The sequence below is a fragment of the Pristis pectinata genome, chromosome 3, assembly GCF_009764475.1.
Source record: "Pristis pectinata isolate sPriPec2 chromosome 3, sPriPec2.1.pri, whole genome shotgun sequence".
Lineage (NCBI taxonomy): Eukaryota > Metazoa > Chordata > Chondrichthyes > Rhinopristiformes > Pristidae > Pristis > Pristis pectinata.
In genome coordinates, this window is record NC_067407.1 from 32,242,253 (window position 1) to 32,254,450 (window position 12,198).

Here is a 12,198-nt window from a genome sequence, read left to right on the forward strand (position 1 = left end):
TTTACTTTTGTTGATGGTGAGCGAGAGGTTGTTGTTGTGGCACTGGTCAACCAGGTGTCCTACCTCGCTCTAGTAAGCTGACTCATCGTCACCTGTGATTCATCCAACAATGGTAGTGTCATTGGTGTTCCTGTGCATTCTGAAACAAATGTGCAAAAATGCATCAAGATGGCTTCTGACAGGTTTTGTTTTACTGAATTTCTGTCAAAAATTGACATGTTCAGTTTAATATGTGTACTAAAAGCAACATTGCATTTCTAATCATGTACAACTTAATATTTTTGAGCATAGAATTGCAAGTACGGTACAGGCCAACCTTGGCCTACGAATGCCTAATTTATGAACACCCCAATATACGAACAAGCTCCCATTATATTATTAAATTCAAAAGTCCAATGTACAGACATACATTCATTCCTACAAACACCAGAACTAGTTTCCTCTCTCTCTCCTCCTTTGGTAATTGTTCTTTCTTGTCAATCTTAAGTGCTTTTGATGCCATTCATTACATTACTGTGGAGGTATGGTTACCGCACTGAATGATTTTTTTTGTTGTGTATTTTCTGACTGATGGATAAAATCAACCTATGGACCTCTGTAAAAACAGAACCTGTTCATTACCCAGGGATGGCCTGTATTAGTATTGTTTCACTGTCAGAGGTAGGTGTTAAATGAAAGATACTCCTTTTCCTCTGGGGTATGATTATGCATCATCTAGTAGTTGGTGAATAAAGCAGAATTAGCTAGGTGAGAGCTGGCAGAGTCATGTAGTGAAGCCTAGAAGAAAGAAGGTTCTAACCAACAATAGCAATTTTGGCTTTTATTGTTTTGCCAATTTAGAGAAACCACTTACAAAGATATAAGGACAAATGGATTCAGTCAAAAATCTAGGATTTGGGTTGGTAACCAAATAATAGTGAGTACAGGTTTTACCAAAATCTTCACTGGGGATAAAGAAATTCAGATTCATAAGAACTCATCTAAACAAACCCTAGGATCCACTGTTGGATTAAAGATATGCTTTCCTTTTTTTCCATATTATCAGCATAAAAGAGCATCCATTATATACTTTTTAAGCTGCACAGCATTTTATTTATTTTGTTCACAATTTTGCATTGTAAAAACAATAACCTCTCTCCTTTAAAGACTTGACAACATGCAGTTTGCTATTTTGTTCCGAAATCATGGAAGTCCTTCAGCCCTTTAAGAATGTGTCCACTGTGTTATTCAGAGTGTGTAATTTTTTCCTCTATTTTTTAGTTTTAGGATAAAAGTTGCAACAAACGTTATTGATAGATGTAGGCATCTGCATTCACAAGACAGGTTTTACAATTCTTGTGTTTGTTTATGGATTGTCAGCACTGCTGGTGAGCCCAACATTTATTGCTTGACAGGATAGACCTGGAGTTATTATTTCCCTTGGCTGAGGTCTCTATAACCAGGGATTAGAGTCTCAAAATAACAGTTGTCCATTTAGGACAGAGATGACAAGAAATTTCAACGCAGCAGGTCCTGAATGTTTGGAATTCTCTATGCAAGAGGGCTGTGGAGGCTCAGGACTGAGATCAATGAAATTTTAGATATTAAGGAATTTGAGGAATATGGGGTCAGGGCAGAAAGTGGCAGTGATCTTTTTAAATGGCAAAGCAAGCATGAGGGGACAAATAACCTACTCCTGCTTCTACTTCTTAAATTCTTATGCCCACCCCTAAGCTGTGATGAGCTATTTTCTTGAACCACTGCAGTCATTCTGGTTAAGTACTCTCATTGTGTGTGGGTAAGGAGTTTTGGGATTTAGACCAACTGGCAGAAGGAAAAGCAAAGCTTTTCCAGGTCAGGACAAACTGTGAGTTGGAAGGGAACATGCAGGGGATGGTGTTCACATGCACCTACTGTCCTTGTCTTCCTCTGTGGTGCAGGTCACAGGTTTGGGAGGTGCAGTTCAGTTTTCATTACACTTCCATGTTTTTGATTCTAACCACTTGACCCAGTTATCTTTTCAATTTCCTCCTCCACACAGTTATTTTTATATTTGCTTATACATTCTGATGACAATTCTAAAAATGACATTTAAAAGTTCACCTTCATTAAAATGCTTTCCTACTGAAATATGCTCTACTTACCTCTGATTACTCCTGAGGACCAGTACTGGTTCCTTTGTCCTTGGGGTGGAACCACAATGATCAAGAAAGTTCCCTTGTCTACGTATCAAGAATTCCTCTACACTTTTCCTTTACCTACTGCTGTACATCATAGTAATTGAGCATTCCCTTTATAGTTACTGCATCTTTCTGTAACTTTCAGATTTGCTTCTCTATTGTGTTTCTTCTGTGTGATGGCCAATTGTACATCTGAAGCAATGTGATAGCTTCTGTGTGATCCTTATTGTAAACCAAGGATTCTGCCTTCAATGGTATCTTAATTGCTTTGAGCAATTCTGCCACCCTCTTCCTCTTTCCCCTCTCCCCCCTTTCCAATTTTACCCATATACCTTGTACTCAACGTTATTAAGATTCCAGTCTTCAGGATATGGAGGATCAATGAGATGGTGTAAGAATACAGAGGCAGTGGGAGACAATTCCAGTGTGGGATTCAATTCTTGAGGCCTGGTTTAGTAGGATCAGGATTGTTCTAATGGCCAGGAAAATCATTTATGTAACCAATTGCTATGTCCCAAATTACGTAAAAAGAAATGCCATCTTTCCTATGCTGGCTGTAATGTATCTATTGAAGTGTATTAGTCAGTGCATTCCAAACAGTGGACACTAAAGCATGCACACTTATTGCAGATATACAGCTGCCAGTTTTAAGCTTTTGTGTAGTTTTTTGAAGGTAATAGCTAACTGAAAAAATTATAGCTACTTGCTTATATTCAGTTTGCTTCAATTTAAAATAATTTCCAAGTCAATTCACATTCATTCATTTTCTCTGCTTACAACACTTAAAACCCTATTTGAATTTGTTTCTTATATTGACCTGTATGCTGCAATCAATGCAGAGAACTAATGCCGTCTGATATTCACCCAGAAGTACAATATCAACAACTGAAAGCAACATTTAAATTTTATTCCCTTGCCTAGGAAATTGGACAATTTTTTTGGGTGCAAATTGAACATTAACGCCATTTTGCACATGTTAACAATCATTTCCAGATGGATTAGTAACCATTGGATAATTGGCCTGGGCACCTCCATGTATCATTCACCTTATAGTGTGGCTGATGTTTGCCCAGTATGAATCACATAGTTAATGACATCATAGGACAGACAATGCACATGCCCACCACTATCGGCAGAAATTGGAGCTTCTGGCTAAACCTGCGACCTTTGTCATTAGCTCAGGAAAAAATGGAACACATCGGACAGGGTTAGGCAATGAGACAGCAATTAGAAGACCGGCACTGTGACATCAATTTCCTGCACAGCATCTCCCAGCTGTGTGGCCAGCATGAATTATTCACTAAAGCTCCCTTCAATGATCGCAGCCTTTGTTTTACAGTCACTTGAGACCTGCTTGCAGAGATCAGTTGATCAGTCCGCAGCTCCCGGCATACCTTGCAGCACAAGATTCGATCAGACTCGTTCATACTGTGGCAGTGGTTGTGGCCCCAAACTCACAGGAGAGCAGTGCATCCTCCCTCCCCTCCGTAGCAGTCCATCTGCTGGTGTACTGTGGAGAATGTTTTTTAAGCTTTGCCTTGCCAGTACTCAAGTGAGGCAATGACATAGCAACTGCAAGCTTTGCTTCGAGTCCTGTTCCTATCCATGAATCTCAGTGATAAATGTAGTGTTGCTACTTCTCACAAATGATTGCCCAATTTTGCAAATCCTTTTGGGAGATCAAAGTGGATGTTAATACTATATACAGTACAGGTTTAGCATATCAAAAGAGAGTGAACTTCAATTTCTGGGCCTCTGTTCTCTTTTTCAACTAATCCACTAAAAAAGAGCTAGAAAGAAATGTTAAAGATGTGAATAAAGAACTGTGATCTGCTATAATAACAATGCTGAAAACAATCAGCAGGTCAGACAGCATCTGTGGAAAAAGAAACAGATAAAGTTTCAGGCTGAAGACCCTTTGCCAGAACTGGGAATGAGGGAGAACAAGTTAGTTTTAAGTTGCGGAGTAGAGCGGAAGGTGTGGACAGAGGGTGGAGGGAATGGACAGGGAGAAGAGACTATCTCTGAAATTGTGAGCCCAGGATTGTCACAGGGATAATTTAGTGAGGGCACCCAATCAAAGAGTTAATGCAAGCAGTTAGAAATAAAGAAAAGGAACAAACACTATGAAACGAGGGCAGTCAGAGACTGACAATACAAACAAAGGAACATTAAATGCTGCAAAATGCAGGGCAGTGGAACATGCCAAGCAGGCCAGATCTTACTAATGGTGAGAGGAAAAACTGAGTCAATATCACAGATGGAGGACTTGCAGCAGAAATGGGCAGTTTCTGATAAAGATAGAAAAACTAAATTACCTGAAGTTGTAGGATTCCAGGGAAACAAGGGACTGCAGATGCTGGAATCTAGATGAAAAACACGATGATGCTGGAGAAACTCAGCAGGCCAGGCAGCATCCGTGGAGAAAAGCAGGTGGTCAACATTTTGGATCAGGACCCTTCTTCAGGACTGAAGATAGGAAATGGGGAAGCCCAGTATATAGGAGGGAAAAGCAGAGCAGTGATAGGTGGGCAAAAGAGGGGAGGCGGGGTGGGCACAGGGTGACGATAGGTAGATGCAAGTAAGAGATAGTGATAGGCAGGTACAGGGGAGGAGGGGAGAGCAGATCCACAGTGGCATGGGTGTTGAGTCTGGAAGGCTGCAATGTGCCCAGACAGAAGATGAGGTGTTGTTCCTCAGTCTTGTATCTGGCCTTTCTATAGCATTGAAGAAGGCCACAGACTGATAGGTCAAAGAGGGAGTGTGATAGGAATTAAAGTGGCAGATTCTGAGCATCCCCTATGGACTACATGCAGGTGCTCCACTAAACAATTCTCCAATGTAGAGGAGATTATATTGTGAACACCAAGTCAGTACATAAGATTGGAAGAAATCCAAGTGAATTGTTTGGGTCACTGGATAGTGGGAAGGGAAGGGGTAAAAGGTCAGACATTGATTCCCCTTTGGTTGCTTGGGAAATTGCTGTGCTGATGAAGGGTCTCGACCTGAGACGTCGACTGTTTATTTTCCTCCATAGATGCTGCCAGACTTGCTGAGTTCCTCCAGCATTTTGTGTGTGTTGCTCCAGATTCCAGCATCTGCAGATTCTCTTGTGTCTCCGTAAGTAGGCAAGTGATTGGAGGGGAAGGAATGAGGAAGGATTGGTTCCTTTGGAGTGATGGAAGGGGAAGTGTGCGGAAGATATATCTGGTAGTGGAATCTCGTAGAGGTGGCAGAAATTGCAAAAGATGATCCATTAAGTGCAGAGGATGGTGGTGTGGGAGTTGAGGATCTATCGAACTCAATCCTTGCTCTGTTCAGGAGGGGAGAAGGTGAGAGCAGAGGTATGGGAAATGGATGAGAAGTGGTCAAGGGCTCTGTCAACTACAACAGAGAGTAAGCCTTGGTTTGGAAAGTGGTCTGCTATATGTTGAAGGGTCTTCATTCACATCTTGGCTTGCTCAAGTGAGATCTCTACCTGTATTTCCTAATCCTGCCCAGAACTTGCAGAGTATTGTACCACAAAGTGCCAATCTCCTTAGATTTGTATAATTAACCTAGTGGGATCCTGTTATGCATAATAATGAGCCTCTCCCCACTAACAATGCGAGCAAAGGGTTGACTACTGAGCTTTTATCTCAGTAAATTTATTTTAGAATAAATAATAACAGATACACCCTGGTTATGATACCATCGTTTATCAAAAGTTTTGTTTTAGGACTCATAGTTTAGTTTTGCATTATCTGGTGTTTAATAAAATCTGTGGTAACACCATATGTTACCATATTCTTGGATTTTGTTGTTGACATTTCTGAGTGGAAGGCAACTTCCTCTCTGTGTCATTAGCAAACCCCAATTTGTGACTTTCTATCCCTGTATCTAGGTAATTTATAAATAGGGTGTCCAGTTCACTGCAAATCACATTCAGTCAATTATAGAACCAGTCCTTTATTCCTACTCATCCTACCACTTAGCCAGTTTCTTAACCAGATTACTCCAAAGTGGCTAAGAAAGCAGATTGATCCAATTGGAGATCCTCCATAGATACAAAACTGTATATAAATTGAACTATTTGTTAGAGTATGGATGTTGAAATTTTGTATCAGTAGAGAATACACTACTTCACCAGGACTTGAGTGCATAGATTAAGCAGATATATTTTTATAGGCATTCTGAAGTGTTACATGATCAGAAGTCATTTCTTCTGGATGAGATCCAAGCATGCTCCAGTAACTATGATATATCCATTGCGTCTTTTTTGGACAATAGCAGTCTGCTCTCCTAGCATTTTAAGCAACTGGCATTCCAAAGCAGATTAAATGCTTATTCATCTCATTTGTAAGACTATGGTCTGTGCAAATTGGTTACTATGTTTGCCCACAAAAAAGATGACTTTTTGTCAGGAAAGTAATTGCTTTAAACTCTGGTAAATGAGTCATACCTGTGTATTGGTCGCTTCTCCCTTTTCAGGACTTTAATTTTAGAAAAATATATCTTTGAGAAATCCCCATCGTCTTTTCACAACCTGTTCTCTGTCCACGTGATCAACAGCTTTTCACTTTGCAAACAGTGAAAAGATACTGAAAAATCACAACACTCAAAACTTGACTGTAGTCTGTGAGCAGCAGCAGAGCAGGTAGGTATTTAGGTATTCAATATTGAAGCAGGGGGAGCAGTTCCATTCCCGGGAATTATGTATAGAAACTTGCAGGGAGAGAGCTGCGAGGCAGCAAATAGTGGGTCTGTTTGGGTTTGAGAGAGTGAGTGAGAGAGTATGAGGGTGTAGAAGGAGAAAGGGAGAGCGGTGGATCATAAAGGGAAATGAGTAGGAGCAGGGATGAAAGTAAGGTTGCATCACTGACATTGCCGTTGGTATGATTGCATGGGCCACTTTCTTACCAGAATATTGTTCTGACCCATTCTGATTTACTTTCATCCCTAGGTGGCAGGGAGAGAGATGCCCCTTTCATCCATTTGTCCACTTGTCTCTCTCCCTTTCCGATCTCCATCTCTTCCTTCTTCCCCTACCCCAACTCATCACCAACACTCCACTCACCCCCACCTACTTCCACCAATCTCTCCTCCTTCCAGCGCTCTTCCCTCCACTCCTTCCATCACCCCCTGTCTAGAAACCCGTCCCTTTCTTTCTACATCCCTAACTCTCCCTCCCATTCCCCTGCCGGATCTCTCCCACTCTCAATCACACTTGTTCACCTTTTACGTCCCTCACTCCCCTCTCTTCAGCACCATGCCAGCTCTCCAACCTTTGCTCATTTCCCCCCCCCCCCCCCCCCACACCCCACCATACTTTTCCCTGTCACTGGTGAAGCAGGAGTAACAGCCCCTATGAATCCTTCATTCTGTCTCAGCAGCATGAAGATGGGAGAGAATCCAAAGCCCAGTTTAGATGGTGAGGCATTGGGCAATGACTGAGCCTGACATGAAGGGGTCCCAGAGGATCAGCCTGATATTGCCTCCCACCGAAAGCACTGGCCCAATGTCATGGGCCTATACAATGGTGCAGTCAGTGGAGCTCCTGTGACTCGTGTTCAATCCTGACCTCAGGTGCTGTCTGTGCGGAGTTTGCACGTTCTCCCTGTGTCGACGTGGGTTTTCTCCGGGTGCTCTGGTTTTCTTCCATGTCCCAAAGATATGTGGGTTGGTAGGTTACTTGCTAGTGTAAGTTGCCTGTAGTATAGGTGAATGATTGAATCTGGAGGGAGTAGATGTGAATGTGGGGAGAATAAATTCCAGTGAAAATTAATGGGTGAATGGGATAGCTCTGAGAGCTTGCATAGATTTGATGGGCCAAATGAACTCCTCCTCTAAGGAAATGTCATGGGGTTCCCAGAGGATCGGCCTGACGTCAGTTGGTAGGAGAGATGTGGTTAGTGGGCAGAGGATTGGTTGGACATCAGACGGCTCCCTTAGACCTGGTCCAGGTATCACTGGAGCCCTCAGAGGACTAGGGCTCAATGTTAGGGATGAGAGGGTGTGCCCGAGGACTTGACCTAAACATTAACTCTGCTTCTCCCTCCATAGATTCTGCCTGACTTACTATTCCTAGCATTTTCTTTTTCGTTTCATATTAATACCAGACTTGTCAAAAATTTAATTAAATTGAAATAGGCAGGATCAAAAATCAAACATATTTCTATCAGAGCTTTTATACTTCCTTCTTCACAAGAACAGGTGTACAAGAGTAGGCCATTCAGGGTTTGAGCTTGTTCAACTATTTAATGTGATCTTGGCACTAATTGGTCTGCTTTCCAGACACATGTACATTCCAATGCCCTTTTTTTAACATTTTTGGATGACTCCATATTTGCCACAATGAATTGCATTTGCCATGACATTAGTTAACATTAAGTTCAGCTTTGAAAGGGGAGCAGGTGCAAGGAGCTGAATGGTCTACTCTACATTTGTTTTTATTTATCATGTTGTTTTGTTCTCTGTTCCTTCAATCTGTTAATATCTCTTTGCAATTCAATACTTCCATTCACACTGTTTACAGTGGTACTATCTTTGTTCATCTTTCTTTAAAACCCTGGCATGGAAAACATTAGTTCTGAGGTTCTATTGCTCTTTAGTTCCATTATCTTTAACCTTTCTGTTATTTTGCTAATGTGAATTTTGGGAATTCCACATTCTTGGCACTCTAGACACTTCCTTACCATTACTGCTGAAAAGTATTCAGGATATCTGACATTTCTTACTTGATTTACAGCATTATTGCTAACAATTTTTGAGGGGCTGACTTTGCCCCTGATCAATCTCTGTCTCCTAATGCAATTATGAGTTTTGTTTAATGTTGATTTTTGACATCCCCAGTAAGTTGCCTTTTGTACTCCCTTTCTGTAGACCAAGTGCAACTTATAATAAGCTCTCCCACTGCTACTGTATAAGCTCCCTAAAGAACTAATGCTTAGAAATCGGACCTCTTTGCATTTCAGCATTAAAGCCATTTTGTGCATTCAGATTGTACAAAACATTTCTGGGTTGATTAGCGACCATTGGGAAATTGGCCTGGGAACGCCGGGTGTGATTCATTGGGATTCCCTGCATCTAATGACATCATCAGCAGCATAGTAGCCATTTCCATGCCTACTGACAGAAACTGACTGTTAGTGATGCAAACTTACTTGCATTTAGAACTCACCATAAAGCAGGGAGCAAATCCCACAGGCAGTCAGCAAAAGGTCTCCATGAGGACTTTACTATTTTGCTCTCAGCCTTTGCCAAACACATTTTCCTGTGCCTCACTTTTGTCCACAATCATCAATGATAATGATTGAGCAGCTCTACATTAGGCACCTCACTATAATGCTGGTTCCTTGATGAGTTTGTCAGCTGCTGTGGCTTGGAGTCAGTGCAGGAGCCCATCAGGCCAGAACATCTGACGATTGCTCAGATACACAGGTGGGTGCTGAGCCGCCACCTCCCCACCAACCATCCCCCTCCCCATCCCATGGTTTTCCCCTGCCTCAACAGCAGCCTTTCATACTTTGGTTGCTGTGGAGCATGTTCCCAGCAGTCAGCACAACAATGAGAAGGTAACTGACATCAGCAACCGGAGGCATGAAGTTTTGGAGCATGATTCAGGATGAGAACCACATTCATGATTTTTTTTTAAACTGGGTTCTTCTCCAGTTTCCCTTTTTTTTGTGTGGGTCACCAAATTGGGCATAAATGCAACACACAGTACCTGCTTAATGCACCAAAATGTGCAAACTCTAGTTTCTAGGTATGGGTGTCTAAATCTATAAGACAGTATTTGCATGAAGGTACTTTTTAATTACTACCTTTAACACATTAATCACAGAGGAGTTGAACTGCAATTTATTTTTCATGTAAACTTAACTGTTTTCATGAAAAGGAATAAAAATTAATGATTGGAATGTAGTTATTTCATCAGTTTTATTCTCATAATAACCTCCTTGTTCAACTTGTGGAAAGAAATAGATTAAACTCTCCACAGGCGGGGTGGTCTAGATTCCACGTATCTATTAAGCTCAGTTTACTGTCGGAAAAATCTCACTGATATCTACAGTGTTTCCTATTGAGAATGGGCCACAGCTGATATAGCATAAAATTGAAATATCGACTAGCCTTCCTACTAGAGGAGCCAGTTACAAGAGTTATTGATGGTCAGCATTAAAAGGATTGCACATTAACCGGAATAAACTAACTATACAAACATCACTATAATGTACATGTCCTGATTCTATATTATAATGATTAGAATAGATTTACATATTAATATTCCTATCCACTGTTTCATTCATTTGCAATACAATAAGCTTATCAGCCTTGTCTATAATTTGTTTCTGTCTGATGCAGTATTATATTGCAATCCATAACTCTTCTCCTTGTGTACTGGCCAACACGTATTTCAATCAAAACTAGAAAATAATTATCTGATCATTTATCTCTTTGCTCTGTATAAATTTTCTGTGTTTCTTTTCTGAATTACAGCATTGATTACACATTAAAAGAAACTGTTTAATTAGCTGGAAAGTACTGAGCCATCCAACAGTAATGAAACACAGTACACACAAGCAAGATCTTTTTTAAGGTTTGCGGATTCCATTTAGGCAAGGTCACTGTAGCAAGGTGATTCCAGTCTTTAATCAAATGTTGTCCAACACCATCTTTTAAAGCACTTGATTGGATCTTGATTCCTTTCACATTCCAGGCCAATTTAATAAATGGAGTACTGAACTCAATTATCCAATGTCTTCAGCTTGCTCGTTTCCTGATTCAACTCAATTACACTTGAGAGCCCTCTTTCATTCTTCCAGCATAGAGCAGAAGCCACCATCAAAAATAAATTATGTGCACATGCAAAATAAATATATTTCAAAATCATTTCTTCCAACCAATACAGAGAACCCTTTGATATGTGCTCCATAAACCAGATATGTTCTGATAGTAATATAAACATGCTTGTATTAAAGGTCACTTTACTGGCCAGACATTAAAACCATTTTATATAAATGCTTAACTATAAATAGTAATTGCCCTTCCTATATTTTGAACTCTATTTATTTAAGTATTTTGCAGCAGTCCAATAGTGAAATAGGCAGCACTGTTACATTCATCCCATTTCTATTTCACCATAATCCCCTATTCCTCTCCTTCATCTACCATTTTGCTTCTATCTCTCGTCTTCTATCCACCCTTGTTCTTTTCCTCCCTTTATGTTTCTTCCCTTTCTACTTCTTCCCTGCTGTTTCTCCAACACCTTTCTTAACCCTCCCACTTTTCAATCACTCCCCTATCCATTCTCTCACCAAAATAGATCTCGGATGTGCTTTGACAGAACTGTAAAATAAGCCATAATGAATATGCAGCCCACATGTAGTCAATGGTCTGTATAGAAGAGAGTAGACACTGCAACCCCTCTAGCTTGCACTGCCATCCAACAAGATCATGGTTGATCTCATCTTTTCTGCCTCTTCCTCATAGACCTTGACTCCCTTGTGGCTTAAAATTCCCATCATCCCTATAGTCAGTGGGGAAATGACGGTACTTGCTGTGCACCTTGTTAAAATAGCTGCTCACAGATCAATATGGCATGAACTTCCTTTCTTCCCTCATCGATTTCTGTCTGGGTCAGTTGAGGAAGAATTCTGGCTTCCAGCAACATGTCATAAATCTGGTTTACCAAACTATCATATTCAAAAAATTTTCAAAAAGCAAACTGGGAAAGAGAAAGATTTTACAAAGTGAGAAGTAATGGTTGGAACATACAATGTTAAGATAGAAATTCAAATGTCATGACCACATTTTTTTAAAAATCCATTATATTTTGAAAAGCATGAAGGAATTACAATTCCTTTGATTAATTATACAGAGCTAGAGTGTTCTCCAGACAGTGACTATGAGCACGGGAGTGGAAGCAGGAGTAGTGGGGCAGGGTGCAGGAGCAGGTGCATGGAGATGGGGTCAGGTCTACCCAGTAGCTGCCCTGCGATGGCCCTTTCACATTAAAAGAAGTCACATGCAGGCAACTTGCACTCCTCATTAAGAACATCAA